General features: G+C 36.0%; 1 long non-coding RNA gene across 1 annotated transcript; it reads left to right on the forward strand.

Annotated features, from left to right (window-relative positions):
- Positions 1–586: 586 nt before the first annotated feature.
- LOC116662689 lies at positions 587–20,923 on the forward strand. The gene is made up of 3 exons (XR_004318686.1): positions 587–880; positions 19,277–19,390; positions 20,710–20,923. It is a non-coding gene; the product is annotated as an uncharacterized LOC116662689 (long non-coding RNA).
- Positions 20,924–21,547: the final 624 nt, after the last annotated feature.

Raw genomic sequence — 21,547 nt, forward strand, 5'->3', positions numbered from 1 at the left:
TACAGAGGGATTGATATAAGTACATACATGCATTCTGGTAAATTCCTCAGTCTTTAAGGATAAAGAAAAAATCATATGAGAATTCACAAATAAGTGAAAGAGCAAGTCACATTAAAAGGGAATGTCAAGTAGTTTTTAGTGGTCTGCAAAGAAATACTCAGTTTCAGAAAAAAATGTGGAAATATTTATACATTTCTAAGAAAAACTGTCACTCCAAATTTATAGGTAGTAAAACTACCTTTTATATTTAAAGTAAAGGATATGACTTCTTACTCTTGTATAATGATATTTAGCCAAATGAGTGATAACACAAAATAAAGAGCTTAGGAAAATAGAAACTGTAGAAAAGCATGGTTACTGATAGTTGAATCCATTTACGTCAACACAGAGGATGAAAGAACTAAAGTAACTATAGTTACATAGTCTAATGTGAATGTTAAACTTCTTGGAAATGTTAAAATGACAATATAATTAAAAATGAAAGCTAAAAGAGCAAATGTGGGAGGAAGCATGAGTGATATTTTTCTCATATTTTTTAGCAGAGAGTCAAATATTTTTCAAGCTTGAAATGTGTAGTTAAAAATAATTCTTTAGACATGCAAGTCCTCAAAATATTACCTCCCATGTAAAATTTCTCAGTAAGTATTATTGAGTGTGCTCCAGGAAAAGGAAGAAGTGAGTAAAAAAAATGGTAAGATCAGCAAACACTCTTGTAACAGATAATTATTATGACCATTCATTCCAAAATTCTAACAACAAGACAAATTCCTGTATTATGAGTCCCAGTTTGCTGGACGGACAAGGAAGTACAATCCAGAACACTTGCTTCTCTAGCCACCACGAAGCTGAAGTGCAGGTTCTACTAAACAGAAGATTTCCTGTAAGTCTTCTATTTAAAAAATTGGAAGCAAGAAATATAACTAATCCAGCTATGTTTAGTTTTATTGTTATTTATTTTTTATTGTTATTTCTTTTCTTCTGTTGTTTTGTTTTTTTCTCATGGGATGGATGAATGAATACGTTCAGATTTTAGTAACACTTGTCAAATAACATTTCTAGCATCTCAAGTGTGAATGGTAGAAGTGGTGATAGTGTCTTCTTAATCACATTTAATCTTTGATACGGTTCTGTACATTATTCATTAAATATCAGTCATGAATCTGGTCCTCCAGCTCTCCCAACTATTCTGAAAGCCACATAACACCTTTTACTAAACTAGAAATTTTGCTAAAAATAAAAGGCACTAAATTTTGTTACTCTTAATTTAAAAGCTATCATTAACAGATGTGTCTTGCATACATGAACGAGTGTGCTATACACACACACACACACTTCAGTAATTCTTTAACTCTCACATCAGTTTCCTTTTCTTCAATTAAAGTCAAATACAATTCAACTTAATTTTAAGTTTAAAATACTCCACATGATACAATTTCATTGTTTAAACTACTCCTATCTTTCAGATGGCTTGTGTGTGAATAAAGGGAGACTAGGTTGATGGTCACCAAAACCAACTGTTGAGTGATGAGATTTGTAGCAAATTTTCATTCTTTTTGAAACTTTCCATTTTGTTTTACTTTTTTCTTTTTAAATATATGAGTAGGTATTTTTAAAATAAAGCCCATAAAATGATTGTATTAAAAATTGGTATAAACGAAGAGTTCCATTCAAAATATTTATTGCACATTTAAGAAATATTTCTCCTTGTATAGGTAATTCATCATATGTGAGTGTACATCTGTATGTGTATGAATGTGTTTGTGTGTGTTATTTAAGGATCACTGAAAACTAGTCCACTATTAAACAAAATTTTTTTATATTCATTATGTATTCATATTTCATTTATGTATCTGAATAGAAACCGAGTAATAAATGTAGAGGTCAGAATTTCTTAAAACTATTTCTCATCACAACAAAAATTAAAACCTGTGTCTACATAAGTATTTTTCTATGACATATATGACATTTCAGAAAGAAAATAAGACAATTTAACATTCATTGTTCTAATATGCCAGAGCTTCCCTCTTCACAAAGAAATCAGAAATAGGAGAGGAAACACAAAAATGTATTTTCTTTTCATATCCAAAGTCATGTGTATCTACAGAAGCTTATCTCCTATAGTAATATGAAATGCTAAGTACTCCATACCCTAGAACTATCTAAAAGGGAGATTGCACTCTACATAATTATGCAAATAGATTTTTTAAGAAAAAGGAAAAAGCAGAAATGACAATATGCTAATATGGCAGCAGCACTGGATAGGATGAGGATTATTAAAAAACGAAGTGTTTGTTCATGCCCAGAGCCTTTTTCTAGTTAATATTTTTTCATGTCACCTCCAAAGGAAGTATTCAAGAAAGCTCTCAAATCATAATTACTATAATTATACTTTTTTCATCTTAAAATCCTTTACACACCCCTAGAATAAATATTATATGTAGTATATAGTATCATAATTAAAGTAAATGTTCAAAGAAATGATGCTTTGATTGCTGTTTGCCACATAGTCTATCTAATGAGCCAGAACTACAAAGTGTACATGTGTGTTATGTGTCTATTTGTTATTATTATCAGCATGATGGCTTTCACTAATCTTAATTAAAAATCTGCATAAAATGTTTCTATCCCATTGTATAGAATACACTAGAAATATAAAACAAAAATTAATATTGGAAGCAGTGAATAATTTAGACTATTGCCAAAGAAATGTTTTCAAAGAAAGCTTTCAAGTGGAGATAAGCCTTGTAAAAGAACATCAGATTAGCAAGAGCTGCAAGCTCTTTGGTTGGCCATGTGGGTGTATTGTTTAATTAGGGATCAAGTTTAGTCTAGCTCCTTGACCACTGCGGATTATTCTTTACATTTTCTTCTATGAGATTATGCTGAGCTGGGTGATATGTAGATAAAACTTGGTATTATTCACCTGTCTATATTTTCTGGAGAACATCAAAACTGGATAAGAGGCTGGTGGGTCAGGGGGAGGTGCAGAGAGGCCTTTGGAAGGCTTTGATTTTGAATAAAAAAAGAAATTCAATTCTTATTATTCTAAAACAAAATACAACTCACTCTGAGTAAAATATTTAAGAACCAGAGATAGTGTTCTTTTACGGGGTTAAGTCCATGAAAAAAGTGACCAAAATACAAAATGAAATTGTCCTCTTGCTGATAACACTCATAGTTCAAAGAGTAGCTGAATATGTTATCTGTTTAATAGTAACTGAAGAGCAAATCACCAGCTGTGTCTCTGAAAGGAGAGCAGTGATAAAAAAAAGGGAATTGGGAAACAATTTCTGTATTTTTGTCTTTTTCAGAATGTCATAACCAAAATAAGGGCTGGCTTCTTCTTGGACAAAGCAAAACTATTTTATTTCTGAAGTCCAAAATCTCTATTTGTAACTAATAATAAAAAAAAAATCGTTGGCTTTTTTTTTTTTTCAGGAGGCAATCTTGTGTAATGGAAGATATTTAAAATGAGAGTGAGAACATGTGGATGCTAGCTCCTTGTTTGCCACTAACTAGCTATGTGTTTTGTGGTCAGTTTTTTGGAGTTTCCATTCTTACCTACAAAGTCAAGAGGCTAACTAAAGTACTGGGAAGACCAAAACATCTTGATTCTAAGACTGTATTTGTTTGCTATTCCTTTCCCATTCTCCCTTAACCTCTCTCCAATCAGTTTCTGCCCCTCCTGCTTCATTAATACAGCTCTTTTTCAGATACACAATTAACACCCCCATTGCTAAATACAATGATCCCTTCTCAGTCCTCTTATTATCTGATACATCTCTGTTCTCTTTCCATTGGTGTACACCTGGATTCCATCTTCATTACAGCTGTCAAGATGATCTTTCTCCTTCTTCTTCCTCTTCTTGTTTTTCTTCAACACTTTTCTGTTTGACAATTTTTTCTAATCTTTTTATACTATTTTCAACAAATATTCCATGGATAAGGACTTTCTCACTGAGTGATTTCTGAGTCAGGTCAAATAAAGAAAAATCCTTTAAGAAAGCTGTCATACAAATCAGTGAGTGGCAATTGTTTGGTAATATGAATTTTAGGGCAGCTTCAAAGTGATTTTGTCCCTAAATCACTAGATTTCTAGACTCTGGTTCACAGCTATCATGGCTGTGAGGTTAATTATTTTCAAGGATTCTGTCAAGTCATGAAGAATGGCATGGATATAAGGCAAATTCATATAGCATTATCTGCTGTTCAAGTGACTGAGATTCAGCCATTTTTTTCTTGAATACATGTTCTTTGACTGTTGTAAGATCTGGGTTACCTTGAATAGTTAAGAAAAATGGTAATTTTGACCATTTTGCACTGTTCTTGGTGCTTTTATGGAGAAAAGAATTTTCAAAGTTTCTTAGTCTGCCATTTAAAAGGGCTTTCCTACAACTAAGTGAAGGACTTATCCCCAAAACATGATTTTAACTCATGTTTTCAAGATTGCTGAAATGGTGCAGAAAACCTCAAGCAGAAAAAATAACAAAAGAACTAGGCCTTGATGCATCGTATTCAAGCAGCTGAAAATCAAAGAGAAAGAGAAACTCCTAAAAGAAGTCAGAGAGAAAAAAAACTTTACATACAAAGGAACATTTTTCATCAGAAACAATACAAGCCAGGAGACATAAAGTGACATCTTTAACGCAAGGAAAAAGCAAAAAAGTCATCATAGCCAGCATTCTAATCCTAGTGAAAATATCTGTTAAAGACAAAGGAGAAATAAAAACTTTTTATGAAAAATAAAAGCTGAGAAAATTCATTATTAAGAGCACTGCTGAATATTCTATCATCCACGACATTTATTTTTGGCTTGCTTTTCACGAAGTCTTCTTTTTACCTCCTTATTTTGAGATAGATTCACATGTAGTTGTAAGAAATAATAGAGAGATATCCTGTTTACCCTTTCACAAGTTTCCCCTAAAGGTAACATCTTACAAAACTCTACAAGCAGAGTATAGACATTGATATATAGTCAGTATAAATCAGAGTTACATCTACAAGTGGATTCCTTATAATTCCATTTCATAATGACACCCACCTTCTCTCACCATCCCTAACCTCGGACAACAATTAACCTATTCCTCATTTTTATAATTTTGTCTATCTAACAATGTTATATAAAGGGATCAAAATACTTTTCAAGACTGACTTCTGTAACAGCATAGTTATCTCAAAATTGATCCAAATTATTTCATGCATCAAAAGTTCATATTTTTAAATTACTGGGTAATATTCCATACTATAGATGTATCACTGATAATTTAACTAGTCACCTACTGAAAGACATCTGTATTGTTTCCAGTTGGGGCTCTTTTGAATGAAGCTCTTATGGATAGTCATACAGATGTTTTGTGTGAGCATGGATTTCATTTTTCTGGACAAATGCCCAAGAGGTTAATTGCTGCATCACATGGTAGTTGCCTATATAGTATTATAGGAAAGTGCCAAACTGTTTTCCAGAATGGATTACCATTTTACATTCCCACCAACATTGTACAATTGACTGGCTTTCTCTATGACCCGGTTTCACCAACATTTAGTGCTGTCGTTATATTTTATTTTAGCCAGTCTTCTGTTTAATCGAGAGGAGGAATGAGCCTAAGTGGGCAGCTGGGCTGCTAGGTAAAGGTTGGAACATGTGTGAGTCATCTTGTGTTGGGTGCTGAAGGGGAAGTTCAGCCATTGAGCACCCCACCATTATGTTTTCCCTCCAGTTCTGGGGTCCCTAATCAGTTCTTCTTCCTCTTACCATTTGTGGCAGTTTCCCATTGATGCTATAACAAAGTATCACTAATTTGATGACTTAAAATAGCACATATTTATTCTCCTATAGTTCTGGAGGTCAGAAACCCACACTTGTGTCTTATTTGGCTCAGATCAAGGTATAGATTGGTCTTCTGGATGCTCTAGGGAAAAATCCATTTCCAGCCTTTTCCAGTTTCTAGTGGCTGCCTGCATTCCTTGGCTTGTGGCTCCTTTCTCCATATTCAAAGGCAGGAGCTTTACATCTTCAAACTCTCTGCTTCCATCATGACATAGCCTTCCCTTTCTAACTCTGACCCTCCTGCTTCATTCACTCTTCTAAGAACACCTGTGATCACATTGGGCTCTCCTAGATAATTCAGTGTAATCTCCTCATCTCCAGATCTTTAATCACATCTGCAAAGTTCCTTTTTCCCATAAGGCAGCATATTTACATATTCTGGGTATTAGGATTTAGATACATTTGGAGGGACATTATTCAACCTACCACACCACCTTACAGAGTTCTCCTCTGGTTATGTCTTGTGTTGCTTCTAGGTTATGTGTGCATTTAGTGGAGAGGAGCAGGGACAGAGGCTTACAGATGACGTGTTTGTGTCTGTCCCAAAGGCATACGTTGAAATCCTAAGTTCCAATATTATGGTATTAGGATCTGAGGACTTTGGGAGGTGACTATATTATGAGAGCTATGCCCACATGAATGGGATTTGTGCCTGTTAAAAAAACACCCCAGAAAGGCTCCCTGACCCTTTACCATGTGACGACACATTGAGAAGATGGCAGTCTGCAGACTGGAAGAGGGTCCTCACCAGAACCCGACTCTGCTGGCACCTTGATCTCATACTTCCAGGCTCTAGAATTATGAGAAATAAATTTCTATTGTTCATAATTTCTATTGTTCAGTCTATGGGACTTTGTTATAGCAATCTGAAAAAAGACAAGTAAATGCTACCTTGCTCAGGTTGGCAGTAAAATATTATTTTTTTCTCTTGCTTTGTGTCAAACTCAAATTTTGTAAGTTCCTGTTCTGTTTGTTTTTAATACAAATCACTGATCAAAATATTGAACAAAACAAGGCCAAACACAGAGTCATACAGTACAGCTTGAGAATGTCTCCTTCCATTTTGGTTTTATTTGAGTATGTTGGAGAGATAGAAATCTATTTGTTTATAGCATCACCAAGTTAACCTTCTCCATCTTTTCTCTGAGTATGAAAGAGAAAATTTTCAGGATGCCCTACTGAAATCATAATGATGACAGCATTTTCTTTATATACAGACTAGGTAATCCCATAAAAAATAAATTCTACTACTTTTGATTACACTTTTATTTTTTAGCAGAATCTAAACATCATTTTTAAAATCTGTATCATTCCAAGTTCTCTGCTTCATAAGATATGATAGAATTATGGCAGAAATAGTCACATCACTGTTCTGAAATATCCCAAATCCATCTTTTTTCCCCTTTTGAAATTGTGGATAAATACTCTGATTGCACCTTGGAAACTTGTACATTTTGGTCCTGAATATTGTTAGTGATAGTTCTCACATCAGATTGCCTCTTGGGATGTCATTCCTATTAGTCTGCAGAGACGTAATTTTAAAGTAACCAACCAAGTCCCTTTATTAACTTCACATTTTATCTTGGTATTGAAATTTCTTTTATAAAAGTCATACTTACTCTACCACTTTCCTATTTTTGAAATCACTCTCACTACCTGAACTCCTCATCCATCCATTCCCTCCACATGTGTGATGTACTTGAAAGGTGATGGGCACTGAGATAGGCTTAGGGTATTATAGGAGTTAATAAATAAATAATCTGGTAAACATTTCAGTCATCTGTTAACAGTGTACCATTCTCCCCTAGCAGTGATTCCCGCCCTTCTTAGTTCATAGCTTATCTTTGAACATAGCTTACCAAGCCTTTCCTTATCTTCAGCATTTCCACAAGCCTCAGCAAGTCTGGCCTCAAACCTTTCTGACACTGCTCTCCTAAGAGAGGGCAGTTATTTTGTTTTTGTTTCTTGCTGTATGACCCTCCTTTCACTTCTTCTACATGTTCTTTTATATTTGGGAAAGCTTCCTGTGCATCTAAACCAGTTCCCTTAGAATATATTCTTCCATGTTCAAATGAAGATTGTATAAACCGGAGAGTGAATCTACTGTGCAATTTGGGTAACATTCCCTTTTAAGGCTCATAGTAGAGACAAACCTGAGTTTTCCTTTTGAAGTCTACATTTTAAATATCTTAGCCCCATGTCTGGTTATGGCCGACATTTATTTCCACTTAACCGTCACTTCTCATTATGAACAATTTCTTGCTTTTTGATCAGAATGAGATGATCAGAACAGCATCTTAATTTCTTCAACTGTATTTAGAAAAGTAAAAAAAAAAACTTAGATCTTTTTTCTTCAGCACAATTAGATTTCTAGATGGCTGAAACTTACCATGACTTTATCTTAATAGTGTTTGTATTTTTTCTGCTGTTTATAGTAAAAATCATGTTTAATGATAAGCTCAATTATTTTCTCAAAATGCCACTCCTAAACAAAGACATTGAAACTGCTCTTCCACCAGTTCCCTTTCCTAAATACTATAAAATTTCCACAAGTACAAAGAGCCATGTCTTTTTCTGGCTCTACTTAGAGCAAACCAGCTGTCTGCAGAGCTATCAGCAGGGTTTATTTTTCTTGGCTAAAATACAAACCTCTAGTTATTAATATGGGCTTGAGTTCTTCTTGCTGACAATTTAAGATAAAGTAAATTGGAAGTGACATAAAGGAGCATGTGTGTGTTAATGTGCGTCACCAAGGTTCTTTCCTGACATCCTGAAAGGTCTTATCTGGATGGCCCACACTGGAGACCATCACAAGTAACTCCATGCTATTAAAGGGTGGGCATTCTCATTGACTTGTAAAAGTGACAGATGCAGCATGTGATTGTAAATTAGCAATGTGAAGTTAGTCCCAAGAGATCTCCGAGCAGGCTCTACCAAAACCCCACCCCAGCAATTATTTGGCTGTTTCTCAAGCTTTTAACATTTCCTCTGACTTGCTGCAGTGAGTCCTTTGAGTTTCAGTATATCTCTTTCTTCTCTATTTCTCCTTAATTGACAGTCATTCAAACCAAAACAGTTTAAACATTGAAACTTATTTTACCATTATAATTATTTTTTATCTTCACCTTTTGTGGCCCTGAATAATTTATTTTTTTGGACACTGTCTGTATCATAGTGCTTCACAAACTTTAGTGTGCGTAAAAATCACCTAAGGTGCTTATTAAAAATGCAGATTTCTAAGTCTCCTGCCCAGAGATTCTGATCCAGCAAGTCTAGCAGGTAGCCTTCGACTGCCTGTACATTTCATGCGTTCCACACGTGACCTTTATGCAGATGATCCATGGAATACCTTTGAGAAGCATCCGATTCAAACCTTAATCTCTTATCAAGCTTAAATTCTGTGTTTCTTTCTATTTTTAGCTAGTTTATATTTTCCTTAGGCAATGTTTTTAATAGTGCAGGTTGCCATCCTCACTTTCTAACTGTGGTTCGACCATGTTGAAAGAGCTCTCCTGAGGCCTGAAGCATTCCACGGTGTCGTAGGCAGGAAACAAGAGTACAAGAGGCACAGACACTGATCACGGGCTCTGTGCTTCATGCTCTCCCATTTTATGTCTATGCCGGGGCTTGTTTAGAATGCATCTCAGTCCACCCTTGATACTAGCAACATTTCACTTTTGAGAGATTCCTCATTTAAATATTTTATATCAACTCAGATAGTACTTTTATGTAGCCACATTTTCTAAAAAGAGCACGTTCATATAAAATAGTTAAATACTATTAAATTTATAAGGCAACTAATGCCATAGCACCTTAATCAAAAGCAAAATACCACATGATGAAATGTCATGACTTTGAAATGCGTAGGGACAAACTTTGGCCCAGACTAAATGTCAGCAGTAAAATACTTGGTAATGAAATGAGCAAGACCAAAGGTCAGGCCTCTATAAAAATCCCATTCTAGCTCCAGTTACGTTTTAAATCATTTCAGATTATGTACGGTAACTTGTCTGTATTTTCAAGTGAGATAGCCTTCCTGTGAACTTCAGGCCAGGCATTACTTATGAGAGTGAAAGGTCCAGACTGGGAAGTTATACTCTGCAGTCCTTTTCCCCTTCCTCTTCTTTTCAATCTACAGAAGTCAGCCTTGGTGACTAGATCTCTTTTTAGAAGAAGAGCCCATAATACTTTATAGAATAAACAAGTGATTTGTGGCCTCATTTACTCTATGAGAAAATCTCAGCTTACAACTTGTTGTAGATAAATTATAACTGTTTATTTTTAGCCTCCTTTTTACTATCAAAAATGCTCAAATTTGGAGTATAAGTCATGGCTGTCCTACTAATAGTGAATCTCTAGAAGTTTTAAGATAAATGATCAGGTTCAGTCATGACTTTTTTGCTTAGAATCACCTAGTGCAGTGGTTCTCCAACTGGAACATGCATCCAAATCACTTGGATCATTTAGTAAAATACAGACTTCTGGGTCTCATCCCCAGAAATTTAGGTCTGGGGTAAGGCCTAAGATTCCACATTTCTATCAGTTTCCCAGATGATGCTTGTGCTACTGATCTGGGGGCCATACTTTGAGAACCAATGACTTACTAGCTTCCTGTTTTACTCATAATAAAAGTCAAAATCCTTATAATGGTATAAAAATTAAAATGGTCTAGCTGACAGCTACATTCCTGACCGATAACCCTCCAACCTGGTTTCTCAGCTGCAGCCACAACAGCCTCCTTGCTGTAGCGGAAACAAGCAGGCAGTTTTCTGTCTTGGTACTGGCCCTTCTGCCTGCAGGGATCTCCCCCAGATATTTCAGTGGTGTACTTCTTCAATTCCTTCAAGTCTTTATTCATGATCTCAATAAGGCTTCCTTTGACCACCCTCATCAAAATTACAACCCAAACCCCCAGTTCTCTTACCCTACTCAGGTTTTCCTTTTTTGAGAGCATAACAATTTATAACATTTTTACTCCACTCACTGTCTACACCTCCCACCCCAATGTAAGCTTTGTCAAGTGATCCTTTCTGCTTTTTAGACTAATGTGCCCCAAACATCTTGATGAGAACCTGTCATACAGTAGGCATATTATACATGTTTATTGAATGAAGAAATGTATCACCAATTTTAATTGTGCTTTTTACATAAATAAGTAAGGCAAGGGATGGCTCACCTTAAACACTTCTGTAGATAGATGCATATATTTTTAAGATCAGAATGTAATGTCCAGACTTTTGACTTGCAACTTTATCATGTCCAACCTTTACTCAACAAGTTTGTAAAACCTTGTGCTACACGTATGAAATGTTTGTGCTTTTTCATTTAGCACTTAAATGTCACATATCCTTAAATTTATTTTAACACATCTGCTAGTCATTCCTTCTCAAACTATCTTCCTTGCTCCCCTCTCCCTTACCACTACTTTCAAAAGTCCAACATTAACTGTTTCTATGGAAACAATTAGAGATGTAACATTTACAATGCACAAAAAAAAGAGGTAATAGGAAAAATTAATCTCACTTGTATTAATGCACTGTTTGATAGCTCTTCAAAAACTGATTCTGCAAATAACACTCTTTCTGAAGGTTAGACAGTGTTAGAAGGTTAGAAAGATCATTGTTTCATTAGAGGAAATGATTCACAAGTCTGCAATGAATTATACTCAATTCTTATGTAAGATTCTTTGTAATCACCGTATTTTAAAAACCTGTCCGCCTTTTGATATGATTTTAAAAGTATTGCCCTTTTATCTCAAAGTCTGCGTTGTGGTGAACACCCTCATAATCCCACCCTCATACCGAAAAACCCTCAACAAAAAGGGAATTTTCAATTTTTGTCTCTCCTGTTGTGTACCTACATGAACAGCAAAATTATGGTCATGATTTTTTGAAGTCAGTTCAGTTAATCTGGCAGCCTTTTTAAAGCATATACTTTTTCTATCACCCCCATCAAAAATCTGTTGCTGGAGTTCCTCCTCATGTTTCAGAGGAAAGAAAATATTCCTGGGAGAAGCAGTACACAATCAGAGACAAAATAAGCTTAGCAATTACAGGCATATAGAAGGCTTCCTAGAGGAAAGGGTCATTTTTCTTTAATAGTTCAGCTGCTGTCATCAATTATTCATAGCCCAATTTAGATGTTGTTGTTCTTTAAACTCTACTGGCTAACCGATTTGGGATTAATGTGTTAGCACTGGCCATACGCTGCCTCACCCTGCATTCACTGTAAACTGCTCTCTGCTCTACAGAACTCAGTTCCCCTGGCTCTTAATTAACTACTCTGACCATCCTGTAAGGCTAAGCGGACTGATTAGCCCCGCAAGTGGAGCAGCAAACACATTGATGGCTCTTTCTTATTTGACACTGAGGTTTAAGGGTCTCAGTGGGTATTTTTTCCAAATCCATTTTGTAACAGAATGTTTTCTAAATGACTATTTCTCCTAGAAAAATGTTAATACAAATACATCAAAGCTGTCAAAATTGTTGACTTTTAGGATAACCATTCAATGGGAAGAATATACATTAAAAAGAAAATTAAAAAGAGAAAATCCTTGAAATTCAGCAGCCCATGCATGGTATTATACGATTTTGTGGGACTTCATGATTTCAGACCTGAAAAGAACTATTCACAATCTCTGAGCTGCACTGGGTGCCTGTCTCCAACATTCCTCATTGTTTTACTGCCTGTTTTTTGTCCTCCAGCTTAGAAGATGGCTGTTGTCTTATCTTAGCCTTTCTATACAGTTGCTTTGCTATATTCCCAAACAGTAAATAAATTATTTAACTCTAGTATTTTTTCTAACTTTTCCATCCATTATGGAAAGGAATTATTTTAACAAATTCCAGTGGCCAGCACAGTGCTTAACACAACATATTGCACAATACATTTTCAGTGATTAAATAATTCTTTACATCTTTTTTTTCTCTCTTTGAAATTCCTTGAGACAATACAGCAAATTGAGTATGACTTTTGGGAATAAACCAGAGAAAATAATTAGGTTACTTCAGTATCAATTATAGTGTGATTCTATGTAATGCTGGCTTGTTGTGGAATAAAATTATTCCAGTGATCCTTCTGATGAAAAAAAAAATCCTTTCAAAGTCATGAAGAAAACAAATTATAGGGAACTAAGTCAAGTCCTTCCTGTTCAGATGTTTTCCGTAACATGTTCAGAAAAACGCTCCCTTTTTCTCGAGCAGTCTGGGACGCTCTGGTCCTCCTATGAAAAGGTCTGCACCTCTCTGGATTTTCAGTTCCTCACTATTTGGACTCTCTGGTTTCACTGCAATATTCTTCTTTGAGCCTTTCCCCATCTAATACTGATTCTTGACTGTTTTGTTTCGGGGGTGGTGGTGATAAACAGATATTCACTATGCAGGAAGAGATGAATGGTTTGTTAGAAATTAAAGGCATCTTTGAAAGTTTTAGGAGGAAAAAGAACGATGTGACTCTTTTTTTTTTGCTTCTCTCACCAACAAGGAAGATATTTTATCCCAGAAACAAAGGATCCCTTTATGCTCGTCTTATTATTATTTTGTTTCATGTGTTCATTTCTGAGATTCATAAAGTAATTGTAAAGTGGGTTTGTTCAGATAATTGGTTGTCACTATTGCATATCCAACTCAGGACTCTGAAAGTTTTCTTCAATATATAACTAAGATAAACTTTAGTTTTTTCAGCATCTATCCTTTTGAAGTCCACACCTTAAGAGCATCTGATAACATCTCAAGAACATGTTAAGAATGCATGTTTCGTCAATAAACTTTCCAAAGAGGCACTTGAAGGAAACCAAATTCTTCTGCCCATATTGTCTTTAATACTCCTACTCTTTCCCTTATTAAACCAATAAATGGCATAAAGGCCAAGGGTTATTATTTTTTAAATGATAATTGTCTAAGAGAAAAGAATTTGGAAAAATGAATTTAAACCCAATAAATCTGAATATTAACAAACTTTACAGAATCTCTGGATTAATTTATTTCAGTTAATAAGTTAGAAGCCAAATAACTCCCATATAACAAGCTAAAGAATTAAGCAGAAGTAGACAGTAATTTTAGCACAATGATGTACAGAGAATCAACAGTGATAGGAAATTGAGAGATATACTAACATAGCATCCAGCACATCCTTCATGTGAAGAGACAGAGATCAATGAGATTAGTTTTAAGTTTCTATCACTAAGCATTATCTATGGCAAAATTCTCCTAATTCATGTGCTGGTTAACTCATGCTATTTTTCTTCTAATGTCTCCGTGACTACTTATTTTGCAGCAGGAACTATTCTCAGCTCTTTATATGAACTAATTAAATTAATCTTTATAACACTCAATACAATATAGGTATACTCATTTTATAGATAAGACAACTTAGTCCCAGAGAGTATAAATAACTTGTTGAAGGTCACACAACTGATAAATGGCTGAGCCAAGACTCAAACCTGGACAGGCCCAGTGTTCACACTTCCCTTCATCACCATCAGTGACCATATTAGGATTCCATTGCTGTTATAATAAATTGCCCTCAAATTACACAGCTTAAAAATACAAATTTATAATCTTATAGTCCTAGAGGTCAGAAGTCCAAAACAGCTTTCACTGGCTCAAGTCACAGTGTTGGCAAGGCTGTGTTCCTTCTAGAGGCTCTACGGGAGAAGCCGTTTTCTTGCCTTTCCAGCTTCTGACGGCCATCTGCCTTCTTTGGCTCATGGCCCCTTCTTCTATCTTCAAAGCCAGCAGGGTAGCATCTTCAAAAATCTCTTTCTCTCTGTTTCAGTCATCACATCACCGTCTGTCTATAACTCTGACTCTCTTTCCTCACATATCAGAGGGAAGACACTTTTAACTACATTGGGCCACCCACGTAATCTAGGATAACCTCTCCATCACAAAATATTTAATTTAATCCACACCTGGAAAGTCCCTTGGACCATGTAAGGCAACATATTGACAGGTTTTGGAGATTAGGATATGGACATCTTTAGGGGGGCACTATTCACCCTTCCATAGTGAGTCAAAATTGATTTGAAAGAGAAGTATCTGAATTGCATGTGAGAATTAGAAGTGAAGGCTGTGACTCTTCATTTGACTCTCTCACAATTTTTCACATCTGGATTATGAATTGTTTCTCAAATATGACTAACTCAATTCTCTTTGTTTTATACAGAAAAATTGCTTTGAGGTCTTCTTGGCTTATATATACTTCATGATATGGCTATAATTTTAAATAGACTATTCTTACTTGCTTCTAGCCACATACAGACCCTAAACCAAAAGCTATACAGCCAAATGGCCCGGCTGTAAATGGAACGCTTGTACGGTAGAGAAAAATAGAGAAAATAATCTATTACCAAACCTGACTGCACTGATGTGGACTCAGGTGGTGCTGAATCTGCAAACAGCCACAATTATAGATGAGAGGTGGATGGTGCTAAAGATTGCTTGAGATGGAAATTCCCTGTTTACTCCCTTACCATTTTCTTCCATCAGACGCAGAAAATTTGAGAGATAAATTTGAGAGATAGGGTTGTACACCAAGTACTTAAAAACTTCCACTGGAGGAAAAAAAAACTAAATTCAAGTCGAAGCCTAACAATTAGATATTATTAGAAATTTCCACATACATACATTAAATATGATAATTACTTTCCTTATTTCCCACTGCAGGGAATAGAATGGCAGCAGTCATCCAGGTTGGAGGAGGTGATGGGGGTGATGAAGAGTCACATTATAAGATACTGTCAGAAATATTTCCTGTCTGTGACTTCTGCACAAACTTCTGCAAGTATTATGAGCAAGGAGAACTATGACCAGCTCAATATTACCAGATACTCTTCTTGACAAACATTTTAAAATGTATACTGCACTAGGAAGAGACTAACTTTATATTTGTGTATTTAATATATGCTCTGATCTCTCTGTTGTGCTTCAGAAGCATTTATCCATTTTTCTCACATACTAAGCATTTCAAAACACTATTTTATTTTTAATTCTGGGGAGACCAGTCAGTCAGCTTAAATAATGCCCAATCTGAAATTTCCCCTGATATTTTAAAATACCTCTTTAGAAAACTGTACACAATTGGAATCAGAACAAAGACAATTTGCTTTTACAATGAAGTAGCTTACTGTTTTCGTTAAAGGTGTAACTTGATTAATTTATTTTATGAGGCTAAGCAGGATGATCTAAGAAGAAAGATGTTGTGTAGCTAAAGAGTATTATTATTCATTATAATAAAGGCCAGGATAATAACAACTTCATAATAGAATATGAATCAACTTCAGAGCAATGACACAATGGAATTTCCAGGACGCAGCAAGCAGCTTTAAAGAAAACAAGATAGAGACTTCTCAGGGCAAAAAATGGATCTTCTTTATCCCAGCGAAAATAAAATAAAAACTGGCTATCTTTTGGTCTCTACTCGAGCTTTACATTTACATGGGCAGGAGAAGCTCAGATCTGCAGGAGAACAGCTGTGCCCTTTCCCAACAGATGCAGGAAAAAGTTCTTCCTATCAACCTGTGTTTAATGTTATGAATCTGACTTACTTGTCAGCATCATGATTCATGACACGAGCAGAGAGAGCGTGAAGCCTGCATTTCTGCAGGTTGGGAATAGATTAGAGTATTCAGACAGCTTTCATGTCCAGTCTCAGCCAGTCCTGCTGGACATAAAAGAAACTTCAGAAAATTCTCCAGATCTGCTACTGACTCTGAGTGAGATCTGGGGAGATGAATCATTACTTGCTGAAGGTAAGTGTCATGAGTTTATCATCGAAGCCTACACTAGCAACCTTAGGGGAAAATCCTGTTCTTGTGCTAATAAAAAAATGCACATCGATCCTAAATAAAATTAGCGATATGTGTTGAGGAAATTTTCTATGTCTCTATGCTAACAGGCTGGTGAAAAACTACCTAAAGGAAAGAGCATCTGTATACATGTACATTACACTTGCTGGATGAATTAGGTGGCAATTTTCCTCTGTTCAGCAACAAATGTCTCCACTGGTGGTTTGAATTCCACTATTGTGACCATACTTCATGGCTTTGCCCCAGACTTGCTTCCTCCTAGGTTACTGAACACTTATTTGCCAACTATTATGTACAAAACACTGTGCTGTGTTATAGAGATAAAAATTTAAATGACAACCTGAGTTTTAAAATGCTCAGTCAAAAAATTTTTTAGACACTTTGCTTCAAAAATCTTATCACAGAGTTGTATACAGAGTGCTTGGGGGAAAAGGAGGGCATTTCTGAGGAGGTCTGATGGTAGGAATCAGGGGCTGCTTTTTGAGAACATAATATACGGATTTGATTTTGTGGGACGATCATGTGCTTGACATTTGGAAAAAGGGGAAGGGAAAAATATTTGGTTAGGAGGAATATCGTGTACAAAATCATAGAGCAAAAAATAAAGAGTACGTTATATTAGAAGATTAGCTTGTATATCAGAGTATTAGGATATAGGACTTGCTTCTATAGATGGAGAGGAAGGGCACATAAAACTAAAAAGGCTGGTTGGTAAAACCTGCTAAAAATACACAGAAATTTCAAACTTAATTATGTATTTTATTTTCTGTTATATTTAACATGATTTGTGGGTTAGAAATATGTTGATGAAATTTGGCTTGAGGAGGTGGCAACAGAGGCAGGAAGAATCAATGGAGTGAGAGGGAGTAAGGGCAGTAGGGTAAGCAAAATGCAGAGGAAGAAATGAAACTGGGAAATACATTAGAGATGAAACAGAAAGTATTTGTCAACATTTGTGAACACACAAAAAAAGATCTTGTGTTTACCTTGAGCTACTGTGCCAACATCAATGTTTTTAGGAAGGAAGGTGCTGGAGTAGCAGGAGAAGGAGAGAAGGAGAATGTGACCAGGGGCAGACTGAGAGAGTATGTTTAGGAGATGATGTCCAGGATCAGATTGAGCTCAGATTGAACACACACTCAGAATTGAATGTAAGGACTTGGGAGTCACACAATGGTGGTGATTCTTCATACCTTAGGCTGTAAAATAGACTAGAAGGACATGTTGGCAGAGAAGAGTGGGACACGAAAACCAAGGCTAATGAGACATGTGTTCATTTTGTTCCACTCATTAAGTTTCATCTCCACTGAGTGTACCTGAAAAGAGGGAGTGCATGGATTTGACCCATAGACAATGCTGGGTTCTCCAACTCTCTTGGGCACCTCCACGTACTTTTCCCACTCACCCATACACAAGTGATAAGTATATCAGGCTTTCCTTAAGTGTCCTCCAAAATAAGATCAAAATGTATCAAGAAAAGATTGTGACCTCTTTAAGTTCAAGGGAAAAGCAGTTTAGAAGCTAAACTTTTCAGCATGTGTGTTCCCATGATTGCATCCCAGTTCCTAATATTGTTCGTCATCATTTCCAAAAGATCCTCCCCTAAATCTGCTGTATGAATTGACAGCCATCTTTTAGGACACACACACCAACCTTCCAAAGGGTCTGATCTCCTAGGTTTCCTCTAGCAAAATATTTCTTCACATTTGTGTTATCTAGTCTAGAAAAACATAATCCATGGGGCTTTGATAAAAGAACCTTTGATAAAAGATGGCTGTAAAGATTTCAGATCTAGCCTCTTTAAGTTCTCCTTGTAAGTTTGGTGTGAAAATATACATTGTTTATTTTTTTGAGTGTCCAGTGAATAACTGTGGAGTACAAGTGTACTTCTCTAGTATCCACACTACACCTGTGAGAAGCTGATCCTGATTAAATTCGCCTGGGTTCCACATGGGGTGAGTCAGGTTAGGCTACCTGGTGTTGGATCTGGGGGTTTAGTTAAGCTTCCAATAACTCTAATATGATCCTCTTTCAACTACAGACAAGATCATTAGCAACTGTGTTCCACACAATGTGGACCAGAGGCTTAATCTGTGAATATCCTGGTAAACGTTTCTGGTCTTGTCACATATCCCAGCAGTAATGACTCCCCTCTGTTTCTTTAGGACAGATTTACCCAAGTGCAGTCTGTGCCAGGTCTTTTGTTTCATCCAAGCCCCATGTTGACACTTGTGAATCCAGTAACGGTGAATTATAATGGAGGTGAGGAGTGGCTGAAACATGTAAATGTGGAGAAAGAAGTTGACAGTGATGGGAAAGGGAGAGAAGGATATATTCAGGGGAAGGGTTTTTAGGATGAGGAAGATTTGAGAACATTTGTAGTCTGAGAGAAGAGGATAGTGGTGAGGAAGAGATTGAAGATACTAAAGAGACAGTGTAATTAATGGTTCAGGAACTCAGAGGAGGCAGGGGTGTTTGAAATAAAGGATTTAAGAAGGAAAGCATCTAAAATTGTTGGTTCCTCTTCCCAGAGAATAGAAGAAATGGACGAGAACAATGAGAACATTTTTATGTTTGTCTATCACAGGTCTCAGACTAAAAGAAAAGCCATCTAAGGACAGAAGCCTATTTTATTTCCCCAGGTCTGTCAGCCTGTCCCTTTGCTTACTCAAGTGCAAACCAAGGCTTGGGGGAAACAAAAAAAGGTGAAGTGCTTGCCAACAAGAAGCCAATGCTTCAGTGGGGAAGACAGAACAGTAAGCAATTATGATAAATGATTACGCATAATATTCCAAGTTGTTAAAGCAGCTTTGTAATAATTTTCTAAAGATGGTCATCTTGCTTTTGTACTAAAATAGGAAGGGACTGAGAAGTCACTTACAAATGTGACAGTTTTTTACAGGAAAGAAAATGTTTAATATGAAGAGATGGGAATGAACTTACAATTGTGATAAGGAAAAATCTTAATTTTGCAGGATTATAGAAGTAAAAGGTTTTTGTTTCTGCTCTTATTTGGATCACTACATATCAATGTCATAAATTTGAGAGTTATAGAAACCAGGAAAAAAAAAAACCCTCCTATAATGATTTGGGATTAAACTAACCAGCTTCAGAAATGTCTAATTAAAATTGATACTAGAATTAAATACAACGGTAAATATGGCCATTATACAAAAATCACAGCCATGAATCCATGAAATATCAACAGCAATTAGAGGATAGGAAGGAAGGAAAAAACTTTGGATTTGACACTGCAACTCAATAGGTGAACCTTATTAAGAGACGCTATATGTGGCCCATTCCTTCTCTCTGTGTGTCTCTGTCTCTATCACTTAGATATGTGTGCACACACACATATACACACACTCACCCCTCCACACATGCAGCAGGAGGGCTTGATACAGTTCCTCGCACAGAAGGAAACTGTGGGATGTCTTCCACAGGAATGTGCATTCAGTTTTAGTTCAGGCTGGAGAATGTGGGTTTCATTCCCAGCCCCAGCAGGACTTTGACTTCAAATTACCACACTGAGTAGTTGCCAAAATAAATATTATCTTTTAAAACTCTTAAAGCTCTGTAAAGAAGTGTCTTATAACTACTTAATGACATGTTACTCAAATTGGCAAATCAAAACAGCAGCAATGCAATGAGGTGTATCGTAACAAAATAACAAATGATGGCCAAGAATGACACTAGGACATTTGCAAACATGAAACACTGTGATTATAGAACTTATTTGATAGGCAAGCACACAACAGGTTTAAGACAAAATAAAATAGAAGATCTGTTTTGTATTTAACTGGGAAATATGTATGTTTCTCATCTGTTTTTCAGATGGAAACAATCTCTATTCCTTCCTAAGAGAATTACGATTTTGTTCAGAGCCACAAATTGCCTAGCGTTGGTGATGCATAAGCTATTCATGGCAATTAGGGATGACCCTGTGACCTGTTTAGCCAATGAGAGCTGAACAGAACTTTGCTGAGAAAGATAGCACCATAGAAAGCTTTCTTTGTAAAAGAGGACAGATGGGGAAGGTTCTATTCTTCACTGCTTCTTTCTGTCTCCCACACAGATGTAATGACTGGATCTGCCGCAGACATCTTGTGACCATGAGACAAACATGGGGATGAAAATCAACATTCTGAGATGCCCACACAGAAGGGAAGAAAGATCCTAATTGCATCCTTGAGCAAATAAACCAACACTACCAACAATAAAACTCTGGATATCTTGTTATATAAGAAAAAAATACATCCCTATTTCCCTCTTGTATCTAGTCCACAAGCTGAAGTGTGCTTAATTAAGTTCATCTTCATATTACCTCTAACTACCACACAGTTGTCATCACAGAAAAAGGTACTCCTTATGCACGTTTACCACCACAGTCCCACCTCAGAGCCTTGTTCAGACCCTAGGACATGACTAATCCCACATCCATTTAGTCATTCATCAATATTTACTGAGCCCATGCTGTATACATATGTTGTAAGCAAGGCAGAAAAGATAATCATTAAGTGTTCATACTCCAGAGACACAATACCTGGGTTCAATTTGGACAATTTATTAAACTCTCAGTGCATCAGTTTCCTCATCTGTAAAATGGGGATAATGATATTACATATATTTCTTTAGGATTTTGTAACTTGTGAGTTCAGGCATGTGAAAGTACTTAGTACTGTGTCAGGCTCATCATAAGAACTCAGGACACATTATTTACAGACCATGGCATTTACAAAGTTGTTTAATCCACATTTAGGCAATCTGGAGCTTAAAATCAATATGGGGGAAGTGGGGTGACTAGGAAGTCTCACTACGAATTACAATTTAAATTAAAATATTTGTGCTTGTAAAGAAAAGTAAGACAAGGAAAAAATTATTTCTAGTTTAGGTGGTAAAAAATGCAGGAACAG

This window comes from Camelus ferus, chromosome 3 (assembly GCF_009834535.1).
Source record: "Camelus ferus isolate YT-003-E chromosome 3, BCGSAC_Cfer_1.0, whole genome shotgun sequence".
NCBI classification, from domain to species: Eukaryota; Metazoa; Chordata; class Mammalia; order Artiodactyla; family Camelidae; genus Camelus; species Camelus ferus.